Raw genomic sequence first — 25,487 nt, forward strand, 5'->3', positions numbered from 1 at the left:
AGTTCACCAGTATCATCATCTGTTTTTTTTTTTTTTCAGGTTAAACATTCTTATTTTCTTCAACAGCTATTTATAAAACTGTAATAGAACTTCTAGAGTCCTCCCCATGCTTGTCACCCTTCACAGGTTAGCTGCAACTTATCAATGTCCTTCTTAAACATGACTGTGGTAGTAGGCAGACCTGAAGGAGACAGTCTGGATGTGGTCAGCGATCCTAACTAGAGTACAGGGGACCATGGGCATTTCCTTCCTTATTCTGAATGCTGTATTTCCATAATGAAGCCTAAGCTGGCTCTAGTATTTTTGGTTCTCAGGACATATTAAAAGACAAAAGGCTTGATCTTATTCTCCAAAAGCTCTAGCTCCTTCGCTGTGGACACTTTCTGGCTCTCTATATCCAGGATCCAGTTTCCCGACACCCATGCTGAATGTCTTGGTGGTTGAAGGGCTTGAGCTAGCAGAAACTTTGGGCTCAGAATTATGTTGTGGTCTGGAGGGAGGGAAGATGTGACCAGAGATTCTGGGTGATAGGGAGGCAGGAAAGATGTCTCTAAGGAGAAGAGTTTTGGATTGTCAGTATCTAAATGTCTTTCAGTAATGTGATGGGCAGGGGGTGTGCAGAGAAGGTGAGGAGAGAAGGGCAGAGACCAACCCAGGGACCCAGTTGTGACTTTTGATCCCTTCTACCTTCGGGCTCAGCCTTAGAGTAGTCCACTGGTGCTCAGACGCTGTGCTAGCCCCACGCTCCTTCACAGGTGCACGGCCAAATGTTGAGTGTAAGATATTTATATCACAACCAGGTTGTCATAATGTTATCAAGATGCTTGTCAGATCCAGTTTGAGCTCAGAGCTTATAGTGTGACCCAAGGCAGATGTAAGAATTGCATAACTTTTAAAGAAAGGTCACATATTTCTCAGAACTTTTGGGAGCTTGAGCAGAGTAGTAAGAAGTTTTTCTTAAACTTGAACCTAGAGGTAAAGGACAGCCAGTTAATAGGGTCAAATCATGAATGCCATATGAGACACTTTCTTTTAATAATTGTCATTTAACAATTATTGCAGATTGGTTTATTTCTTCAAATGTGTTGCCAAATCTTCTAATATTTAAACACAACAAATACAAACACAAGAAAACACACAAAATGAGCCAAGAAACACAACAAAATGGGAATTATTGACCCAGCAGGATCTCAAAGGCCATGGAAGGGTTCTTATCGCCAGTCTCCTTCCAAATGACTCCCAGTTGCCTCAGATTTCTAAACAAGAAGCAATCATTTTCATTTCATAATTTAAAACTTTTTTTAAATAAGTTCAAAATGCAGGGGTGCCTGGGTGGCTCAGTCGGTTAAGTGTCTGCCTTCAACTCAGGTCATGATCCCAGGGTCCTGGAATCGAGCCCTGCATGGAGTCCCTGCATCAGTCTCCCTGCTCAGTGGGGAGCCTGCTTCTCCCTCTCTCTCTGCCACTCCCCCTGCTTGCATGGGTGCGTGTGCTCTCTCTTTCTCTCTCTCTCTCAAATAGATAAATAAAATCTTTTTAAAAAAAGCTGAAAATGCAGATTCACAACAGATTAAATAGATTGCTGTAAATGCACCTTCAAATTTAAAATGTTGTAAGGAAACTATTTTCATCCTGACAGGGCAGAGAGAGAGAGAGAATAGACCCCTAATTGCATGGTGGGGGGGGGCGGGTAAGGTGGGGGATGGAGGGCTCCCATGAAGTGTAACAGGGAACAAAGACAATAGTAAAAATAAGGCCAACAAGGTACAGTGTTCATCCTGTGGTAAGCATTTAATAAACCTGAGCTATTTTTGATTGGGTACCTATTATGCAGGAAGCGCTATGCTAAGTACTTTACATAAATTATTTCATTTAATTCCTTCAACAGCCCTGTGAGGTAGATATTGTTGTTTGAAGGTATGGTTAAGGAAACAGCGTCACGCATGTTGTTCTTGTTGTCACTTGTTCATAAGGGGTAGAAGCAAGACTTCAATGAAGACGCTTGCTCCCAAGACCATTCATGTAGCCACGGACACTGTGGGAAGCCACAGAGGCAGAAAATAAACTTGAGGGCCTTCACAGTTTTGCAGAGTTGGCTGTATGCACGCCCAACAGTGCTTGGATAAAAGTTTATACACGTGGGCCCTAGGGAAAACTACGGTATTGGGAGAGTGGTTTCAAGGTTAATGCTTTTTCATTTTGCAGAAGAAAGTATTGTTGCATCCTGACGGTATTTGTTACATCATTTTTATACTGTTTTATAGATGGCGTTTGTTAGGTCAAGGAAGTTCTTCAACTGCATATTTTCATCTTTAATCCCTTCTGCTGCTAACTTTTACACGTCTAATGGTAAAGATCAGATTTTTCATGATTTGTGCCAAGCCCTGCTTGCTGATCCCAGTTAGTGTGTGTGTGTGAAAAAGAGAGACTTTAAAAAATACGTTATGTATATATTTTAAAGTACTTCTATTTAGAGGTTGTATATTTTGTGGGAAGGACTACTGGATAATTCCTTTAGTTTCCCCACAATGTTAGGTGTAATATTGAGTCATCAGTTGAAGCATAATAGTCATTATCTTGAATTGAGTGAAGGCTATATTTTATGTTTAAGGTACTCTTAAGAGCTAAATGTAACTTTCTTTTTTTTTTTTTTTAAAGATTTTATTTATTTATTTCACAGAGAGCACAAGCAGGGGGAGCAGCAGGCTCCCCACTGAGCAGGGAGCCAGATGCTGGGCTCCATCCCAGGACATTGAGATCATGACCTGAGCCGAAGGCAGATAACGAATGAGCCAGCCAGGCGTCCCTACATCTTTATTTCTTAAAGCTTTCAAAATTAATTTTAGGGATGCTTATAAAATATTATCAAATAATGCTGATATAAATACTTCTATTAAATGTTTTATATTATGCGCACACATGCAGGAGGCAAATACTGTCATTTAAAAAGTTACCTTTTATAAAATTAAAAGAAGTCTAAGTAGCACTTTCCAACATTTGCGAAATCATAGGCATGGAATTTCAGGATTAAAGGACGCCTTGTCCAACCCCGCCCCCCCTTTTTTCCGGACAATCAGAAATTCACAGAAGTGGGAATTCTTAAATCTGAAGCTGATTTAAAAATTTGGCAAATAGGCAAAATAGAAAAAAGTGCAGAACCCATGCAAAGAGTGGCTGCTATACTTAACTACATAGGGCATTTATGCTTTCAGCAAGAAAGGATGATCTTTTTTTAAATTAATTTTTTAAAGTAGGCTCCAAACCCAACCCAGTCTGAAGCCCAACACGGGGCTTGAACTATGGACGCTGAGATCAAGACCTGAGCTGAGATCAAGTGTTGCAGGCTTAACTGACTGAGCCACCCAGGCGCCCCTGATCTTGTCTATTTTTTTTAAGTGCACATATCACACTATCAGCGATGGTATTTCTTTGTACAGGACGGAAAATGAAGGACGGATGCACAGTTTCCCTTCCTAGCGGGACATCAATTTAATAGCGGAGAAAAACTGTGAATTCTTTTTCTTTGATGTTAAAACGACGCTCTCTGGTCTTTTCTCTATAAGACCAACTGAAAAAGAGATTCTGAGGTCTGAGATCACCATCAGAGACACTTGAATGACTGTCTTCGTGGGAAGCTACACTGGTTCATAGCACAAGCAAATCTGTGCTTTCTAGTGGCTTATCAACTTAAGACAAAATGTGATGTCCACTTCCGGCTCAAATGAAGTTGGGCCAGCGCACACATCATTACATTACCCGGTGGCAAGGATTTCTCAAGTTGGGGTGGGTTCAGACTGGACTACTTTAATCCTTTTCGTTATTGTAACAGGCTGTGAAGTAGCCCCGCAAGGCGAGGACTGCGAGATGGCGTGTGCACGCGCGAGTGCTGGTGTGTGCCCGTGTGAGTGCGCGCGCTTGTGAGAGTCGGTGTGTGCTCGTGTGCGTGTGTGCACGCCTGAGTGTGTGCTCGAGTGAGCGTGCAGGGGCCGGCGGGTCTGTGGAGTTGCGGGTTTCGTGAATGGCAGCAGGTGGCCAGCCGGGCGGCGGCTCGGGCGGGGACAGAGCGCCAGGTGAGGGGGGCGGGGTGCACGGGGGGTGGCCCAGCCCGACCGGGGGCGGACGTCAACCGCCGGGGCGCGGGTCCCCCGCGCGCCACGGCGCGAGGCCGGCCGGGGAGGTGCCTGCCAGCCGCGCCGGGTCACGTGGCGCGGTCACGTGGCGCGGAGCCGGGCCCAGCGGCGGCGGCGGCGGCCGAGGGAGGCGGAGACTCGGCCGAGACGCGGCGGGGGGGGGTTGGCAGGCGGCGGCGGCGGCGGCGGCGGCTGTGGCGGCGGCTGTGGCGGCGGCGGCGCGGGGTTGCTGGAGGCGGAGGCGGAGAGGCGCGGAGGAGCGCGGGGCCGCCGCCACGGGCGCTAGGAGGTGAGGCGGGCGCGGGGCCGCTGTCACGGGCGTCCGGGGCCGGGCGCTGCCGCCTTCCCGGGCGGGGAGGCGGCGGGCCCCAGCGCCGCCGGGAGCGCCCTCCCGAGCCCGGCCGGGTGCCCGTCCCTCGAGGTGGGCGCCCGGCCCCCGGCTCCGGCCAGGCCCCTGGGCGCGCGCGGGCGCGGGGCGCGTCGGGCGGCGCCGGGCCGGGAGGGCGGCAGCGCCCCGGCTCGGCGGGAGGGCCGGTCCCCGGGCGGGGGGGGCGGCGGGCGGGCCGCCTTGGGTGGGCTCTCCCGAGGGCGCGGTGGGAGAGGGTGGCGGACACCGGGTTCCGGGCGGCGCTGGCTGCTGTTTTGCTGTTTGAGCCTTTTGTCTCAGCGTACAAGAAAATGGGGCGAAATAGAGCTTGGTGTGCGTGTGTGTGTGTAAATCGGGAGGCGTTTGGCTTGGAGCCATTTTTTTTTTTTTTCTTAATTGTGGAGAGAGAAAATCCCTTAAAACGGTTTCCCCAGGGAGACGGGGCTGTGCTCCTCCTCTTCCTCCCCAACGTCTGGATGGAGTGGATTTCCCTCCCTGTCTCTGTCCACCTTCTCGTCCTCCAGTCTCTCTCCCTCCCTCCTTCCCCTTCCTTCCCGCCCCACCTCGGTGAAACCCCCGAGCGAGCGGGGTGTCTGCAAAGCGGCCCGGTCACCTGTCGTCGCAGCTGCAGGAAAATGCTGGCGCTTCTGCTGTCTGGTCTGTGCTTTTTCCTCCGGCAAATCACGGAGATTCCGCTCAGAATACCAACCCTTCCTCTTTTCCCTGCGCTTAAAAACAAAGTGCATGATGCCGGTTCTGAAGTTTGACCCGCTTGGGCAATTAGCAGGGAGAGGTGTCTACTTTTTCCTGTCACACCACTTCAAGGTTGGAAAGGTGAGGGCCATTTAGCTTTGTGGAAGGAAATGAGGGTGACACAGTCCTACCGGGGATGGATGTGACTTACCTGCTAAATTGCTGTGGTGATCAGAAAGTCTCCTAACATTTCTCTTCTTGGGGACTGTCAGCTTCCCTTGCAGGGAGCTGTTTCCCGGATTTCTGTGTTTGGGGGCTCTCCTGTTTGTATTTTGCAGTTCAGCTGTGCCTTAAGGACGCCCAGTAGGCAGATTTTTGAAAAAGCACAGGGAAAAATCATTTCTAAAGTTTTGAAGAATGTAAAAATTTATCTTTGCGGGGGTCCCTTTCTTTCTGTCTCTGTGTCTTGGGTTTCCCTTTCTTGTTAGCTGGAGTTTAGTTCTTGCCCTCAAGGCCGCTGGGTACGGTGCTGTGGTCCTGGAGAGTGTTCATCCACAGGCCCAGCAGCATCAGATAGCTGGGGTTTGAGGTTGTGATGGATGTGTAGTGACAGGGCACCTTGCACATAGCCACACTGCAATCCAGAGAGTGGCCGCCCAGCCTCCTGGCTGCCTGGTGGGGCGTTTTGGAAGCTGATCTCAACACTGTGCAATGATAGCCACATTCAGACTGGGAGGACCTGAGGCGTCCCCCTTGTGTCTTGATAGTTTACTGTTGTGGAAATGAATATGTGAATACGTTGTGAAAAGCCAAATCTAGTGTTTAGTTCCTCAATTTAAAGAATAATACTTAATTTATAGGAAAGAGTTGAAGATGTGAATTTTCTTTAAGAATTTTAAGTGCTTTAGTAAGGGCCGTGAAAGCAGGATCTTCATGTGATAGGAGAGGTGGTTGACCTCTAGAGTTAGAAGTATGTAGACCTGAGTTAGAGGGAATCATATGGGGAAAATTTTTAACACAGTGGAGCTTCCAGGCAGGGGACAAGAGTAGAAAGCCAGCATTGCTTCCTGTGCCTGAGAAATAATAATAATGTGTTTTCTACCGTATACTTTAAAATTGACTTCATTTAGAAAGGATGGGTGTATCATATTGAACTTTCTGTTTTCATATGGAGCTGTAAGTGTGGCAGTTTGGTTATTCACACATTTTTTTTCCCACCAAAACTCTGAATTGAAAAAAAAACAAAACTCTTTGACCTATAAAAAGATCCATGGTACATGAAACTTGTTTCAGCCCTTAATGCCCGAGATCCCAAGTAATGGAAGACTGGTAAAGACAGCAGCCTTCCTTCCGGTGCAGCGTCCGCCTTCTCACTAGCTAGTGTACCGGACAGAACGTGAAGCCCAGGTGTACTTTTTGGTTTTACTGCAAATTCACTGAGTACTGGAAATCAGGAATGTTTATTGAGTGCCTACCATGTGCATGGCGAAGCTAGGACATTATTCTTCATCTGTTCCGCTGCATTTACAGTATCAATTGCAGTGTCCCTCCTGTTCTTTTCTGTGTGTGGAGAATGACTGGAGATAGATTGAGTGGGCCAGCAATGCATGTGATTCATAAAAATTCATTAAAAATTGAGTAAAACTTCTGTTACGAAATACTTTGATTTCATTATTGCATTGGTTCCTGTTTGGGTCTGTGAAGTGTTTTCAGTATTACCTTACTGAAATTGTTCACTTGCCCTTAGACTGCTGAGACAGCAGGGAATATGTAATTAAAATGTAAAATTTCTTTTACTTTGGCTGGGATAATGTAAGTTCATTTACTAAATCTTAACATACCAAACATACTATTTTTTCCTGTGGCAAAATATACATATAAAATTTATCATCTTGGGACGCCTGGGTGGCTCAGTCGGTTGAGCATCTGCCTTCAGCTCAGGTCATGGTCCCAGGGTCCTGGGATCGAGCCCCGCGTCGGGCTCCCTGCTCAGCGGGGAGCCTGCTTCTCCCTCTGCCTTCGTTCTCCCTGCTTATGTTTTCTCTCTCTCTGACAAATAAATAAAATCTTAAAAAAAAAAAAAATTATCATCTTAACAGTTTGGTGGCATTTGTACATTCCCAATGCTGTGCAGCCATCAGCACCATCCAGGGCCAGAACTTTTCATCTTCCTGAAACTTTGTACCTATTAAACAGTAACTTTTCATTCCCTCCTCTCTTGGCCCCTGGCAATCAACCTTCCACTTTCTCTCTCCATGAGTTTGACTACTTTGGGCCTCTTGGATAAATGCAGTCATGCAGTATTCGGCCTTTTGTGACTGGCTTACTTCACTTAGCACGTCTTCAGGGTTCATCCATGTTGTAGCATGTGTCAGGATTTCCATCCCTTTTAAGGCTGATAAATAAATGTTCCATTAGTATATGTATGTACCACATATGTATGTGTATACCACATTTTGTTTAGAAACATTCTGAATCTTATACTGAGTGTTAACAATCATGGTAACCTCATGATGATCAGGAACTCTCACTGGGGATTGTAGATACCTGTGTTAAAATAGGAAAATTAGTTATTTAGTGCATAGTACCTTTAAAATATATAGGATTCATAGGGACTAAAGCTAATATGTATGTTATGTCCTTGCTGGGTCCTGTCATTTCCCTTGCATGTGGATTGTGACATAGGGTACACCTTTTTGAAATTTGCGTGTGATGCAGGTGATGTTTTTACTTCCTAGCTAATGTTATAATGGTGGTATGGTGGTATATTTTGCTGTATGGAAGAATATATAGGGTTCACCCTGAGGAATAGATTGTATAGGAAGGGTGGGGAAAATGTCTATTTCCCTTTATTTACCACTTTCCAAAATCAAGTGTTATTTCCCTAGCATCCTCCAGTGGTGACAGATGAGCGTTTCTGTCTCTCTTTTTTTGGAGTTATCTTTATGAACACCTCTGTTATAGCATTTATGATGCATTTCAGAACTTTTCAGTTAGTTTCCTTTTGATGCTCAAATTGCCCTGTCTTTGTGATTAAGGCTTAGTCAGGTTGGCTCCAAATCCTTATGACATGCCTCTAATAATGCATAGTAGCTTCTTTGCTTTTTGCTATGATGAGATATTCCAGGCTCATCTTGTACCCTTCCTATTCCAGATTTGGAATCAGAACAGACCATTTTCAAAGGAAAAAAAAAAAAGGAAAAATAAATGACCAATAAACATATTAAAATATGCAATTTCACTAGTAATTAAAAAAAATGAAATTAAAAGCAATGATAAGATGCCATTTGTTATGAACAGAATGTGTCCTCCGCAAATTCATGTGTTGAAGCCCTAACCTGCAGTGTAATGGTATTTGGAGATGCTGCCTTTGACAAGTAATTAGGGTTAGGTGAGGTCATAAGGGTGGAACTCTCATGATAGGATTAGTGCCCTTGTAAGAAGAGACACCAGAGAGCTTGGTGCCCCCTGTCCCAGTCATGCCCAAAGAAGAGGTCATGTGAGCACATGGTGAGGTGGCAGCCACCTCCAAACCAAAGGAGAGGCCTCAAGAATGAAACCTACCTTGCTGGCATTTAAATCTTGGACTTCCAGCTCTCAGAACTGTGTGAAATAAATTTCTGTTGTTTAAGCCAATCAGTCTATGGTATTTTGTTATGACAGCCTGAGCCAACTAAGACACCATTTTTAATATATTAGCAATATATTTTTAAAAAATTTTGTTTATTTGAGAGAGAGAGAGAGAGAGTGAGTGTGAGTGGGGGGAAGGGCAGAGGCAGAGGGAGAAGCAGGCCCCCTGCTGAGCAGGGAGCACGACGCGGGAATCCATCCCGGGACCCAGGGATCATGGCCTGAGCCGAAGGCAGATGCTTAACCAACTGAACCACCCAGGTGCCCCCGTGTTGACAATATTATTCATACTCAATTTACACCTTACTAGGTGTGATACGATTTGGTAAAGCATAATATATGTAAAGTATTATATTATTAAGATTCTTTTGTAACTTCTCTTGGTAGTCTTAATATTTGGGCATCTCTCAGTTTGGAAGGGGAGTAAGGCAGATAGTAATTTCCAGTGCTGGTGAAGTTGAAGGGAAATGTGTACTCTTTGTTCTAGCAGAGATATAAATTGATGCGCTCATTCTAAATAGCTGGTATTATGTATCAAAATGGAAAACTTGCATAGCTTTTAATCCAGCAAGTTCATATTTAGGAATTTATCCTAAAGAACTATGTAATGCAAATATATATGTGTATAATAAAGAACTACTGAATATATGCAATTATATAGTAAATAACTGAGTAAGGAATTGATTAAATAGATTATGGTACTTTGGTTCCATGAAGCCATTGAAAATAATGATATGGATCTATACTATTTCTAGTCTGGAAGATGCCTACGATATATTAGTGATTTAAAAAGGCAGGTTACAGAACTGTAAACGTAGCACTTGCATAAAATATAGGCATAGAAAATGCTGAACAACTAGGCTTTGGATGCCAAGAACCAGGCCTGTGAGGACGTAGGCTTTGGGAACCACCTAACGGATGGTCTGTTTCGTCGCCATCTCTCAAAGGCTGCACCAATTGGTTTCATTCTTGTGTAATAAGATTCAGTTTTCCTGGAGAGAGGGGCTATAATTGGCCTAGTTTGGGTAATTGGCTCTGTCTGTGTGTGTGTATGTGTATGTGTATGATTGTTCTCAATTGTTTCACAAAGACCTTATGGAATGCAGGAGGAGTTATAAGGAGAGTTGGGGTGCTTTTAGCTAAAGAAAGGAGAAGACATTCTAGGAAGACAGGAGATAAATGCCACTACATATTTATTTAAAATTAAATACAGTCTTTGCTGAAAAATGTTGAATTAATTACCACATCTCCATAAATTACTGGAAACTCTGATAAGCTTGGTCTTTCTTTTCCCTTTACCATCCCATTTTGGCATGATAGGACCTCTACCAGTGGGTCAGTTCTATTTGGTTTCTTGCTTTTATAGAAAACAATGGGTTGAAATTAAAATTTTGGGCTATTTATGGATTTTAAAATTTATGCTGTTTTTCCCTTTAAATTTGATTAATTCAGGACCAAATATATTTCTCTGATGTCAATTGAGTAGGAATAGACGTCTTGCACTTGTGTGCTGTCAATGATGCCCACCCTTGAAAGAGAATTTTAAGAATAGAAATGAAAAGTAGTATTTATGGGCATCCTCCGATAGTAATGGTGTAGTAGGTTGTAGAGAGTATCGAATTATTCTCTAGGTGTGCAGAGGTGCTATGCAGATAATATGGACTTATTTGAACAGTTTTCTCACTGTTGGTTATTTTTTTTTTTTAAAGATTTTATTCGTTTATTTGACAGAGAGAGACACAGCGAGAGAGGGAACACAAGCAGGGAGAGTGGGAGAGGGAGAAGCAGATTCACTGCTGAGCAGGGAGCCCGATGTGGAGCTGGATCCTGGGACTTTGGGATTATGACCTAAGCTGAAGGCAGTTGCTTAACCAACTGAGCAACCCAGGTGTCCCAGAAGTTGGCCTTTTTAACCTTTTTTTTTTTTTTTTTTAAGATTTTAAGTAATCTCTGCACCCAGTGTGGGGCTCAAACTCACAACTCCGAGATCAAGAGTCCCATGCTCTACGGACTGAGCCAACCAGGTGCCCCGAAGTTGGCCTTTTTATTGAATAATTTTTATGACAAAAGTCTCCACCTTTACTTTTAAGTCTCAGCTGTTGATCCAACTAATTACTGGTTGGAACATTGGGTTTTAAAGGCTCTTTTATATCTACTTTCAAAAACTTTTTCTCAATGTTTTCAAATTCCACTTAAATGTTATAGACAGATGTCACTGAGCTCTTTCATCCTGCCGAATGTCTCCTTTACCAGTTTCTTGCAAATGACAAAGGGACGATTAGTTTAAACTTCTGAGGCAGTTACTCCTGATTTGTGTGAGTGTAATTTTCAGTCCCTAGCAGGGGAAATCAGGAGTCTTGTGTAGAAAACCCTTTCGGTACCACCTTTGTTGTTCCCTACATTGTTTTCCTTCATACTCGGCTATTAAGAGTGTATGTACCTCCCCGGGGAAACACATGACGTTGTTACTTAGCATAGTAGTGTCAGAGGTCCTCTGTGAGCAGCAGGCTGAGCTGTTAGTCCTGGGACCGGTCTCGTATTCCTGAAAAGTTGATCAGTGGTGATGTTACCGTATGCTGAGAATATGCAGGATTATCTTTGCGCATAATCTGCTTTTTAAGCTTCAGACAACCCGCTTAGCCATAAAACCAGACGGACAGATTCAGCTCCAGTGGTTAGAATATCGAAACATGCATCATAAGAAGTTAGGCTTATGCTGTGAATGAAAACCCTGGTCAACCAAAGCTGACATTTTAGGCAACCAGACTTACTGTTGTGAATTGTTAAATAATCAGAAAATTTAACTGTGTATCAACATTTGTCAAATTAGAGAGGACTGCCTTCAGAAAATGATACCGATGTTTAATTCAGAGGAATAGGTTGAAGGAGGTTGAATCATGGGCATAGCCAGGTAGATGAATGTTGTTTGAGCTCCAGTCACTGAATTTTTCCAGCCCTTACAAATAGTTTGAATCTTTTTTTTTTTTTTTTAAAGATTTTATTTATTTATTTGACAGAGAGAGACACAGTGAGAGAGGGAACACAAGCAGGGGAAGTGGGAGAGGGAGAAGCAGGCTTCCCGCGGAGCAGGGAGCCCGATGTGGGGCTCGATCCCAGGACCCTGGGATCATGACCTGAGCCGAAGGCAGACGCTTAACCGACTGAGCCACCCAGGCGCCCCTAGTTTGAATCTTTTTCATTTTTCTTGTCATCTTTTCCTGTGAAATGAGAAACCCCGTCCTGAGTTCCCTCTGTAGGAAGTTAACTTTTCTGGACTAATTTTCTGATATCTGAATTAAAAATTCTGTAATAATTTGAAATGCTTGGATAAAAACACAATTCTTAGCAAAGCTACCTCACAGTTTGCTTATCTTATTCATCAGTAATAATTTTAAATACTGTGACAGAGGTGAGAAGGCAAGTGGCGTACGCATATTGTTTTGTCTCCTTACCCAGCTCTGATTCTGAGGGGCTTGGGAATGAATTAAATAGTATAGGATTGGGGTGCTGCCCAGAATCTATCTGGTAGAGCTTACTAGAGCATCAGTTCCCAGCCTTTTTGGATTTATGGCACCCTGTTTGTGTGTGATTCTGCATCTCCCTCCACCTCACTGTTGTAACGGCTGCGGCAGCCAGGATGGTGGTTATCAGGGGAGAGCCCAGTGCTGATATATGCAGGCCGCAAAGCTCACCACAGTTCAGTTTTCTCTAATTATGTCAGCCTTTAATTTTAACTAATCACTGCCAGTAACAAGCCTCGCAATTTCACCGCTCTATGAAATAGATTTATTTAAGTTTTTCATCAGTTAAAATTAATGTTTTTGAAAAATTTTGTGGTACAATATGGTGAGTAGTATTTGTATCTTATGTGTATTTATGTGCAAGAAATGTGCTGGAGAAACATTAAGTACCATTGTAGGTCCTCCCTAGGCTAAAAATGCTTCCTAGGCTAAAAGTGCAGAGGCATATATAGAAGCAATAGTGTTTAGAAGGTGCTTTGAAATCGGCTTTCTATGAGTTAATAAGTTTACTGTGAATAAATAGAGAAGTCTCAAGGTTGATCGTATGGTTCAGAAATGGTGTGAGTATCTTTTTTAATTCTGAGAGCCGGGGGATGTCACACTGTCTTCCCTTTCTTAGCTTTCTTTGTGTTGCATGTAATGTGGTCTCCTCGGCTGACTAATGGTCATAGCAATGCAATCTCTTTGGCTGTCCTTCACCCATGTTCAGATGGTGAAGTTGCCTTTCGCATGACACAGAAAGGTGGCATGTGCTTGATTGGGGGAGCTCAGTTTGTTTCTCTGGGACTACTGTACTTCTTTCGAGATGTCCCTACGTATCATTTATATTAAGTCAGAGTGAGAATATTAAGAATATAAGACAGCCAAAACTTTTTGTGGGAGATAGGGTAAACACTGTCATGTGAAAGATGCTCATAATCTGTGGAGGTCAATTTAAAGCCAGTTACTTCAACTTTTAAATTTTATTCTGTTATTATCAAACCTTTCACTGGATTGTTAATGACTAGCAAAATTGGTTTGAGTTGAACCTCGTTTGATGCTAATGAGTGGTAAAGTGGACCCAAGGTGAAATGTCTGGAGAAGGAGGCATGCTGGGAAGACTGGACTTAATCACAAATTAGATCATGAATGAGCTTCCAGAAGTTAGGATTTGGTTTAACCCCTTTCTCTTCATTTTGTGTCTACCTGATCTTAAGTATTGTTACCACATACTATGATTTTGAGAAGTGAACTATCTCATAGTGTGGGAAACTCCATGCAAGTAGGGTAATAGAGATCTGCCTGGGGGTATTGGGTGAAGATAGTCAATCAATTGGGATGCAGACTTTGAACCACTGAATTTTTAGTCCACTGTTTTTAATCACGGTCACTCACTTTTCTGTGTGAAAAATATTTTGTTTCTTGGCCTGTGTATTTTATATGTGGAACTTCAGTGTTGCATGAGATTTATAACTTTCTGCTTACTTAATTTTTAATATGATATTATGGCTAATATTCTTAGTATTTTCCCTCTGACTTAATATAAATGATATGTGTGTTGGGACATCTCGAAAGAAGTACAGTAGTCCTCCCTTATCCATGGTTTTGCCTTTGGTGGTTTCAGTTACCCACTGTCAACTGCAGTCTGGAAATAGATGATCCTCCTTCTGAGGTAGCACCAGAAGGTCCCTGGTAGCCTGAAGCTCTGCCGCAATGCCTGAGTCACTCACGTTACCACGTGGGCATTGTATCATCTCACATCGTCATGACAGGTAGGGTGAGAATAGTACAAGGTATTTCCAGAGAGAGGAAGAGAGACCACATTCACATAACTTTTGTTAGAGTATATTGTCATAATTGTTCTATTTTACTCTTATTGCTTATTTCTTACTGGGCTCAATTTATAAATTAAACTTTATCACAGGTAAGTACATACAGGAAAAAACATAACATAAATAGGGTTCAGAACTATTTGCGGTTTCAGGCATCCACTGGGGGTGTTGGAGTATATCCCTGAGAATATATATATCTCTATATATTCTCTCTTCGAATTCTCAGTCCCCTTCTAAATTTAAAAACAGGAAAAACAACCAGTAAATTTCTAAGATAGGTTGGTTTGAATATAAATTTCTGGGTTAGATTTAAATGGATATTTTTTAAAGAGAGAAATGGGGGGGGGTTGGTGTAGAAGGGCAGAGGGAGAGGAGGAGAGAATCCTAAGCAGGCTCCATGCCCAGCATGGAGCCCGATGCGGGCTCAGTCCCACAACCCTGAGCTCATGACCTGAGCTGGAATCAAGAGTCAGATATTCAACCGACTGAGCCACCCAGGTGCCCCTAGATGTAACTGTATTTTATTTAGAGAGATGCTTTTTCTTTGATTGTGAATCTCTAGAAATTCAGGTAGATGGGGCTCTTAAGTGGGAGAGGGCTGCTCACCTGTGGCAAAGGCTTTTCTGCTTCCTTTTTTCTGTCCACCTGATTGGTTGGTGCAGAAGTTTTGAGTCTGGTTTGCCATGTAGGTTCTTTGTACACCTTTGTTTTTGCTCAGGGTTCCCACTTCTGGTTGTGGTTTGACCTGTTTTCACTACTGTGGGCACCATGTAGCTAAGCTAGACATAATGCAGAACATAAAGAGGAAAAGAGTTTTGGATTCTAGAAGGAGACTTTGGTTAGGACTGGTCAAATGAATTAAACAGAAGGTAGCTGCCTCTGGGGAATACTGCATTGAAGCTCTGCTTTCTCTAGCAGAACTCCCAAGCCAGGGAGAATTAGAGCCAGTGGGTAGAATGGGAAGAAATATGTGGTTCATGGAGGCTCTGGATTTGAGTTTGGATATGTAATAGATTTGAAATGTGTGTGAAGGCAGGTGTAGCAGAGAGAGCACCTAGGCATGTAGTCTTTTTTTTTTTCTTTAAGAAATTTACTGGGATGCCTTGGTGGCTCAGTCAGTCGGTTAAGCTTCCCACTCTTGATCTTAGCTCAGGTAATGATCTCCATGTAGGATTGAGCCCAGGGCTCCACACTCAGCGGGGAGTCTGCTTGAGTTCCCCCCGCTCCTCCCCTCCTCGCACAGCAGGCTCTCTCTAAAATACATAAATCTTTTTATTTTTTAAAAGATTTTATTTATTTATTTATTTGACAGAAAAAGTGAGTGAGTGTGCGCACACGTACAAGCGGGGGGGAGCAGCAGGCCCAGGGAGAGGGAGAAGCAGACTCCCTGCTGAACAAGGAGCCCGATGCGTGGCTCAATCTTAGAACTCTGGGATCATGACCTGAGCCAAAGGCAGACGCTTAACCTACTGAGCCACCCAGGAGCCCCTAAATAAATCTTTTTTATTTTTAAAAAATTTTTAAAAGATTTTATTTATTTGACAGAGAGAGAGAGGGAAAGCACAAGTAGGCAGAGAGGCAAGCAGAGGGAGAGGGAGAAGCAGACTCCCCGCTTAGCAGGGAGCCCGATGTGGGGCTCCATCCCAGGATCCTGGGACCATGACCTGAGCCGAAGGCAGACGCTTAACAGACTGAGCCACCCAGGCGCCCCTAAATAAAACTTTTTTAAAAAGTTTACTGTGTTATGGATACTAACCCCTTTTCTTTTGTGTATATTTTCCCAGTTTGTTGGTTGCCTTTCAACTCTTAATCTGTTCATGACATATTGTGATGTATAAAAGTGTAAGTTTTCTACGTAGTCAAGTCTTCCAATCTTTTTTCCACGTTTTGACTTTGGTGGTTTGCTTAGAAAGTTTTCCATGTATTATTTTTTCTCTTTCTCTTTTTTAAGCAGACAGGTATTTAAAACTTTTTAAAATAAGGTTTTTATTTTGGAATAATTTTGGATTTACAGAAAAGGTACAAAGATAGTACAAAGAGTTCCTATATGCCTTTCCCCCAGCTTCCTCTAATGTTAATATCCTATGTAACTACAGAACATTTGTCAAAACTAAGATACTTGTGCATCATTATTAATTAACCTTTAACTTCTTTTAGATTTCATCATTTTTTTCACCAATGTCCTTCTCCTAGGGCAGTATGTTGTATTAAAATGGGGTGGGTTTTAAAGAGGCAGGCCCTGAATGGCAACATGCTCCAGAGAGTAGCTGTGCTCACAGCACGTTTGTGTCGAATGTTTACAGTCCTTTCCCACATACATGGGATTTAGATGGAGAGTATCCTTGATTCCTGGTCTCATGAGACACATCTGCCCCGAGGGAGCACACGTCCTGGCTGTGATGCTGTTGCGCATGTGCGGGACCACACGGAACTTGGGCCTAGAGACGCCTCTCAGATTGTCCACAGTGACTGTGCTGCTCCTTTTCCTTTCCTGGTAACTCCTTAAGGTGTCTTCGCTCCCACGCTGTTACCTCATTCTTCTTTTGCCTGGACCAGAGTGGAAAATCATGATATGTTGTTGATTTTTAACTCTAGGAGAGAAAGGCACCCTTACTGTGAGGAAGTTTTTTATGTTCTAGACATCAAGGTAAACCCAGAATAACCCTACTTTGACCCTTCAGAATCTTGGTGCTAGATATGACTGGTCTTCTGACTTTACTGCCTAGATGAAGTGTGTTGTACCTGATGGGAAAAATGTGGTTGACACAGATCAGATAAATGCATGTCTTACTCCTTAGAAAGGTTTAAAAATCTCTGTGGCTTCTTTGCCCATCTCTACCCTGGCCTTAAGTGGAGACAGATGAACAGAGGAGGTGGAGAGGGCAGGCCGGGGATTAGGTGGAACAGAAACCATGTTGGGTGGCTTCAAGCCCACACTGCTTGATAAAAATAGCATTAACAGGGAGGCCTTAGATGCCTTTGCACTTACTGTCTATAGGCTTCACAGCTCAAGTATGTTAATGTGAGTTGGGCTGAGGTTTTTTTTTTTTTTTAAGATTTTATTTATTTATTTGATAGATAGCAAGAGCAGGAACACAAGCAGGTGAAGTGGGAGAGGGAGAAGCAGGCTTCCCACCGAGCAGGGAGCCCGATGCGGGGCTCGATCCCGGGACCCTGGGATCACGACCTGAGCTGAAGGCAGATGCTTAATGACTGAGCCACCTAGGCGCTCCTGGGCTGAGCTTTCTCATGGGTAATGAGTAGCTTTTACTTGGGCATTCAAATCAGTCTCCCTTCTCCTAGCTAAAAACACTTTTAAATTTTCTTAACCTTTTCTGACTTGGAAGACACCCCTACTTTTCCATCTAGAAAACACTGAAAACATGATGGCTGTGCATGTTTTAGGAGGAGAGATCAGTGAAGGAGCAGAGAAGGGGACATTCATTGGCTTTGGTTTTCTATAGACCTGGAAGACAACTTCTTTTTTTTTTTTTAAGATTTTATTTATTTATTTGACAGAGGGAGACACAGTGAGAGAGGGAACACAAGCAGGGGGAGTGGGAGAGGGAGAAGCAGGCTTCCCGCTGAGCAGGGAGCCCGTTGCGGGGCTTGATCCCAGGACCCCGGGATTATGACCTGAGCCGAAGGCAGACGCTTAACGACTGAGCCACCCAGGTGCCCCTGAAAGACAACTTCTGTAGTGTTGCTCTACTCCATCCCAACTGTTAGAATCAGTTAATGATATTGGAAAGCCTCCAATCAAGCCACAGGTAACCAATAGGAATATAATTTTTTTTTTTAAAGATTTTATTTATTTATTTGAGAGAGAGAATGAGAGAGAGAGAGAGAGAGAGCACATGAGAGGGGGGAGGGTCAGAGGGAGAAGCAGACTCCCTGCTGAGCAGGGAGCCTGATGTGGGACTCGATCCTGGGATTCCAGGATCACGACCTGAGCCGAAGGCAGTCGCTCAACCAACTGAGCCACCCAGGCGCCCAGGAATATAATTTTTAAAGCAGAATGTCCTTTAGTAGATTGTACCTGCTTCTGTTTGGCCAGATAGGAGTCAGCCTTTATTTTTTCTGGAGTTTTTCTCAGTGGTTTGTGACTTTCCATTCCAAGTAATAATTGCTTACATATGCATAACACGTAGTTTACAAAGCATTTGTCAACGTATGCCATTTTATTTGGTCTTCACGACAACCTTGTACATTATGTCAAGCACATATTTCTTATTTTATGAGGAAAGAGAGGCCGAGGGATTTGCCTGTAGTCATATAATTGTTAAGCAGAAGTCTTGGGGCTTGAACCAGCACCAGCTGATTAAAAGTCCTGTGTCCCTTCCTCTATCCCCTTGCTCGCCCTGTGGCCTCCCCTCCGAGCTGGTCCTGCCAGGTTTATAGATGCACCGCAGGAGAGGCTGGTGGAGGTTTTCTGTTGGCAGTCTTGCGTAATGGTGACCAGAGCATATAGCCCAGATTGATAATTAGTAGACCTGTTGAGTGCACGTCTACCATCTTTTCTTCCCTTCTTCCTTCGTAATGGGATTGGGTTTTGTTTAGACCTTCTCTCTGTCTGCATGTGACTGCAGAGAAAGTGATCCATCCTCAGCACAGGGATAAATTCTGATGTGTTTCAGCCCCTCATGCTGGCCCCATTCACTGTAGGTGATTGCTGGAGGGGTGAACAAGAGACCTGCCTGGTCCTAGCCAATGAGATGTGAGGGAGGTCTGCCAGGAGTTTCTGGAAAACTTCTCAACCTTGAAATGACAACACTAGATAGCCCTTTCCCTCTGAAAACTGTCTGGATGTGGTGCCTACAACTGTTAACATTCATTTTGCTACAATCTGAACATGAAGCCGTGTGCAGGAGAGGACAGAGCCAAGAAAACAGCACAGAGAACTCCTCGGAGCCTACCAGCGTCCCGCTTCTGACTTGTTATGCAAAATAAGTTTCCTTGTTGATCAAGGCAATTTGAATTGGGATTATTGGTTACTTGTACCTAAAGACATGCTAATTTATGTAGTAGCTACCAGATGATGGATTGCTTGCTTGCTTGATTCATTCATTCATACCATGAAGGAGACATACAGGATATAAAGGTAGAACTTGATCTTGTCAGAGGGTCAGAAGTGGCTTCCCTGAGGAAATGGCAGAGGCCTTGGTGAGGGAGATTCCTTTTCATGCTGGACCTTGTATCCCATGTTTAAGGATTTTGGTTTTTATTGCAAAAGCAGAACCATTGAAAGATTTAAATACATTGAAGGGTATGGCATGAGGGCAGTGAGCTATAGTTAAGTTAAGCTGCTCCTGCTAAAGAAAATCTTGGCTTAACATTCCAAAGAGTTAAGTTTGATTTGAGCAGGCAAGGAGTAGTCAGTGGTTAAGGCCCTGGTGATTAGCAGGTGCATCCAGAAAGCACAGAAGAGCATCTCTGCTTGGAATCACATGAAGTAAATAATCCAGATTCTTTTCTTCCTCCTTGCCAGTACACACACACACACACACACACACACACACACACACAGGCAGCTTTCATATGTTTTAATTTAAGCATAATTTATGAATGAATGGCATTCTCTTAGGGTTTGAATCATTTAACTTAAAAAAAAATGCAGCCAAGAAATCTGTGTTGGGGTTACAAAAAGAGTATAGATGGTTTCATTATAAATAAAATTTTAAGGATGCATTAATGTATCTGAAATTAAACTTTTAGCATCTCCAAAGGTTTTTCTCCAGGTTCGATATACTAAGATCTGCTCGGATTCTCATACATATGGATATATTAGCAAAACTGGATTCCATCCCAGTGTAAGCAGGTGGGGGACCTGCCTGAACCATAGAGTGGAAGTGCAACGAGAGCGGCAGTGTTCCTGTAATTATATCAGGATGTGATGTAGTCCCTCCCTATGTTTATTAATTAGTGGAGTTGTAATGAGACTTCCCCCCCATGCTTTTAAGGATGCTGATCAGTGGGCATCCGGGCAGGATTTTAGTTGTGTTTGGGAGCCTTCTGTGTACAAGTGGGAGGGATCCGTGTTTCAGGTAGTGGCAGGTGAGCCTCCCGCCAAGTTGGCATAATGGGAACAGGACTCTTCTGGGTTGCCATCTGTCTGTGGCTGATAGGAAACCAGCAGTGACTTCTGAGGAGTTTATGTTGAAATACCTAGGAATTAGTAATGTTAAGACCCTGCTGATCAGGTATTAGGAGGTGGGGGGAAATAAGGCTGTATGTAGTGATTTTTCATTATTACTATATTTCAGGAGATGTCTGCTTGGGTTCAACAGTCTCCATCCCCACCCCCTGAAAAACCACAGCTCTTTTCTGCCCACCCAGACTGACCATTCAAATCAGTCTCAGTTCTGTACTGAGTTTCCCATGGCAAGGCAACACATTACTCACACAACTCACATGTAATACTGTGCACGGTGTTTGCCACTGAGGGGGTTCAGTTTGTCTCTGTAACTCTTTAAATGTGTCGTCTTTTGTTGTTTAAATTCTAGTGAGATATAGTTAACAAAATTTATACTTTTATTTATTTATTTATTTAAAAGATTTTATTTATTCATAAGAAACAGAGAGAGAGGCAGAGGGAGAAGCAGGCTCCCTACCGAGCAGGGAGCCCGATGTGGGACTCGATCCCAGGACCCTGGGATCATGACCTGAGCCGAAGGCAGATGCTTAACCATCTGAGCCACCCAGGCACCCCAAAATTTATAATTTTAATCATTTATAAAGTGTACAGTTCAGTGGCTAATTAAGTACATTTGTGCTGTTGTGCGACCATCATGATGTTTTTAGCAAGTACTCTGATATACTTAAAAAACGGTGAATTCTTCTTTTCCATGTATCAAATATATATAAAAAATAATTAGCATGCTCTGCCTAATGTGATGTCCCTTTGGATTTTAGGCTGGAATATACTTCCTTTCCATATGGGAGCTGGCTAGGTGGAATGGAGGTACTGTGCCCCCATTTCTCTGGGTTTGGTTTGCTGCTCTTGCCCTGGGAGGCTCAGTGGCTCTCAGTGCAGGTACAGTGGTTTTCAGTAGTGCCCTAAAGGCGGCTCTGTGTCTCCTGATTTATACTTTAAAGCGAGGGTGTGGCATAGAGAAGAACTCACTTCTTTAACCTAGCATTACTTGCTGTGTTAACTACAGGAGCTGAACTGTGGTGGCCTGGTGAGGATGTGTGAGGTCGGAGTTGACCCTGTTTTTAACCCCTGCCAGAGAAGCAGGGTCTGGGGTGGCACCTGCCGCCTCCTGGCTACGGACCCTGCTGGGTTCAGTCTACCACCTGTAGGTTTCTATCTTGCCTTTTTCAAAACAGTCAACAGAAAGAACTGTAGAGCCCTCTATTAGTTAGAGGTTTCTTGGTTACAAGTCAGAGAGACCTAAGTGAACTTATGAGAAAAAAGAGAACTTAGTGGAAGTGTTCTGAGCTGTGTACTGCAATCTTGGAGGGATGCATCGGGGTCTCAGATCAGGACCCAGAGACCGGGACACTCCACGAATGGTCCTGTTGGCTCTTTTCTTCTCTCTCTCCCCCTCTCTTAGCTTCCCTCCCTGCTTTTGAGTTATTCTCTTCTGTCACAGACCAGCATCCTCTATTCCTCAGTCCCTGTGGCAGACATGGCCACCAACACTCAGGTTTTCCGTATTACGAATCAAGTGTCTAGAGAGAGACTGTTTTCTTCGTGTTCCAGAATTTCCTGGGAAGAACTGAGAGTGGTCCTGGAAAAGGGCGACACCCGTGGTAAGCTGTGGGAGGGCACAGGGCAGCTGAGGTCATTGACGTTTAGCAGAAAGGACTTCCCTGCTATAGTTTACAAAAAGTGTTACCAATTGTGAAAGGACCCAGGCAAAATGAAGCAATAAAGCTAAAAACTAAATCAAACCAAGACACTACCATCAAAAAGATGCTACCATTACCAACAAAAAAAATCCTGTAAGTTGAGGAGATGAACCTGCTAAATAAATTCTGGAATTACTTTTTCTAAAATTAAATGTCTTTTTTAGTAGCATGCATTATAGCTTATTTTCATATCCGCATTGTTTGAACTCAGAGAGATCGAAGTTTAATCAAGCAGGATAGCTTGATGTGGGAGACATATTCTTGAAAACTTGAGTATAAATAAAATATTTTAAATTATATTTTAAATGCACAGGGAGAGCTTGCTATCAGAAGTCCTGTAATTCTTTTTTTCCCTAAAATCGGCTAGTTTAAATTTGAATCTTTCTGCATCACATTCACTTAAATCAAGATGTAAGAGGGTAATGTATGGAAGGGTTGAATCACTATATTGTACAGCTGAAACTAATATAACACTGTATATTAACTACGCTGGAATTAAAATAAATTAAAAAAAAAGATATATCAGTGGATTGTCCATCCTTGCAGTCATTATCTTGTTGGGGTCTTTGGGTCATTGGCAGGTCACGCACTCCACTGATTTCTGAGATTATGAAAAAGAGCTGTTCCGGGCACCTGGGTGGCTCAGTCGGTTGAGTGTCTGCCTTCGGCTTAGATCATGATCTCTGGGTCCTGGGATCGAGCCCCCGCATCGGGCTCCCTGCTCCACGGGGAGCCTGCTTCTCACTCTCCCTCTGCTGCTCCCCTTGCTTGTGCTCTGTCACTTGCGTGTGCACTCTCTTGCAAATAAATAAATAAAATCCTTTAAAAAAAAAAAGAGCTGTTCCTATTTTTATTGTTTGGTTACACACATAGATCCCCTATGTGAATTTGAGAACCCTCTGTGAATTGGAATTAAATTGGGATTCAAACTCTGTGTGAGTTGTGAACCTATATGCAGTAATCCAAGGAGATTTGACAGTAGCACTTAGTGATTGCAAGGTGAAGAAGAGTGGCCTGATCATTTTGGAAATTAGTGCCATTTGAGAATTTGGGAATTTATAAATGTGTTGGTTTGTCATCTTCCCAAATGTGCATGATCTATTTCTTTTTTTTTTAAAGATTTTAGTTATTTATTTGACAGAGAAAGAGACAGCGAGAGCAGGAACACAAGCAGGGGGAGTGGGAGAGGGAGAAGCAGGCTTCCCGCTGAACAGGGAGCCCGATGTGGGACTTGATCCCAGGACTCTGGGATCATGACCTGAGCCGAAGGCAGACGCTTAACGAGTGAGCCACCCAGGCGCCCTGTGCATGATCTACTTTGCACATCAGTTGTAAAAGTGGTTTTTTTACCCATTTGAGTTTTAGTATATTTCAAATTAAAACTCATTTTTCCCTCCTCAGAACATGTGGGTTGTGTGAAGTATGCCGTATTACTGGAGTTGAGGGGAACGGCATGATGAGCACCTGAATAAACATGGCTACAGTGGAAGACACCCTCTGGACAGCTGCTCGAACATGCCCCTTACTCTGCTAAATTTCCTGCCTTCAGAAGGGTAGGGCACATTTATTACTGCTTTAAAGGATTTAAAAGCCAAGTGGTATTCTCAAATAGTGCTGGTAGAGCCCTGCTATTGAATGAAAATTGGGAGTGTTGCATGTAGGTCGTAGGAAGCCCTTTATCCCACCTGACCTTTCTCTTCTTCTGTGGGCTTCTTTCCACAAACCGTGGGGGATGACCCTGAAATGTCAGATCTTAAATAGAAAGCCTTGAGCCGTACTTCTCTCATCACGAATGCAGAGCCGGGGAGTTCTGAGGACTGGGGAGACTCGGTGTCTTCAAAATGACAAGTTAGAAGTAATAATGTAAAAGCAGAAAAGCATATAGGAAAGGACTAATTTCATGTGGTACCTTATGGCAGCACAGAGAAAGATCAAGTTAATGTGAATTTGACAAGGCATCACCTTTTAGTTTACAACGTATGTTATACTTTTCAGAGCATTTTTATGAATGTCACTTTTGGTTCTTATTTGTTGATAAAGTGTGGAGCAAATAGTCTGCACATTCACAGATGGGAAACTGAGTTTGGAGAAGCTGCACTCCGCTTGAGGCCTCCCAGCCCCTAGCCAGTGGAGCTGACCAGATCCTCTCTTCTGCTTCCTGGTTTGGTTCTTTCCCAGCTCACTTCCTTGCCTGTCCAGCTTAAGAGAAATTTTATTTGATGAAAACTTTATTTATTTATTTAGACCCTGCGCTTCTCCCACAAAAGAGGTGAGGTAGTTTAAAGTAATGACTAAGAAGGAAGTTGATAGAAGTTGTGTTGATAGAAAATTTTGGCTCAAGTAAGGCAAATACTGACTTTTTTCTTAAACTTTAAAATGAGGGTAAGAGGGAAACTGTTAATATGATGAAAATTAAATCCTCTCTATGCACCCAGCGCTACCTACCAGTCCTTAGGCCATTGCCTAGCCCCCAAATATTAAGCATTATATAAAATCTTTTTGTTTTGTCCTGAATTTAGAATTGGATGAATGGAGAAAGGAGTAAACAGATGAGGGAACTCTGGTTGCAGACACTGTGGCTTTGCTGTCTTGGTATTATATCTAGTGTGCTAGTTTTTGATGTTTTTATAAGTTTAAGCGTAAAAAGCAGCAAAATATTATAGTATGTTTATAAACGGGGGAAAGTCATCCAGTCTCCACCATTATTACAACTCTTCACCAGAGCTTTTTTTTTTAATCCTTTTCTCATATACATTTTTTCATAGTTTTAATTAAGACTGCAGATACCTTTGGGGCGCCTGGCTGGCGCATTCAGTTGAGCGACCGACTCTTGGTTTCAGCTCAGGTCATGATCTAGGGTTGTGAGATCAAGCCCCGTGTCGGGCTCCGTGCTCAGCTGTGGGCGGGGCTGGGGGGGGGCGGTCTGCTTGAGATTCTCTCTCCCTCTCCATCTGTCCTTCCTGCTTATGCGCATGCATGCACTCTCTCTCAAATAAATAAATCTAAAAAAAAAAAAAGACTAGAAACACCTTTGTATGCTTTTGAAAATTCAACATGGCATAAATATTTTTCATGTTTCTATATGTTCTTTATAATTATACTGTTATTGTGTAAAATATATATAAAATGAAATTTATCATTTTAATTGTTTTAACGTGTACAATTCAGTGGCATCAAGGACGTTCACATTGTTTTGCAACCACCATCACCACCATCCATCTCCCAGAACTTTCTTTGTCTTCCGGAGCTGAAACTCTGGACCCGTTAAACAATAACTCCCTACCCCCTCCCTCTGCAGCCCCTGGTAGCTCCCCTTCTACTTTCCGTCTCTATGAGTTTGACTACTCTAGATACCTCCTATAAATGAAATTGCACACTGTAGGTCTTTTGTGACTGGCTTCTTTCACTTAGCATGCCTTCAAGGTTCATCCAGGTTGGAGCATGTGTCAGAGTTTCCTTCCTTTTTATTTATTTATTTATT

At 43.2% G+C, this 25,487-nt stretch overlaps 2 protein-coding genes across 4 annotated transcripts in view; one reads left to right on the forward strand and one right to left on the reverse strand.

The window, feature by feature from the left end:
- Positions 1-25,487, reverse strand: part of SERAC1 (serine active site containing 1) — a 251,449-nt gene that overhangs the window by 91,899 nt on the left and 134,063 nt on the right. The gene's annotated exons all lie outside the window — the stretch shown is intronic.
- Positions 4,256-25,487, forward strand: part of TULP4 (TUB like protein 4) — a 227,238-nt gene continuing 206,006 nt past the window's right edge. For 2 of the 3 annotated variants that reach the window (XM_081829212.1, XM_081829213.1), the window contains exon 1: positions 4,256-4,419. The gene's annotated coding sequence lies outside the window, so the exon portion shown is untranslated. The remainder of the gene's footprint in view (positions 4,420-25,487) is intronic. The other variant, XM_081829211.1, reaches the window with a different exon arrangement.

Source organism: Leptonychotes weddellii, chromosome 8 (genome assembly GCF_054177405.1).
Source record: "Leptonychotes weddellii isolate Sample4059 chromosome 8, ASM5417740v2, whole genome shotgun sequence".
NCBI lineage: Eukaryota > Metazoa > Chordata > Mammalia > Carnivora > Phocidae > Leptonychotes > Leptonychotes weddellii.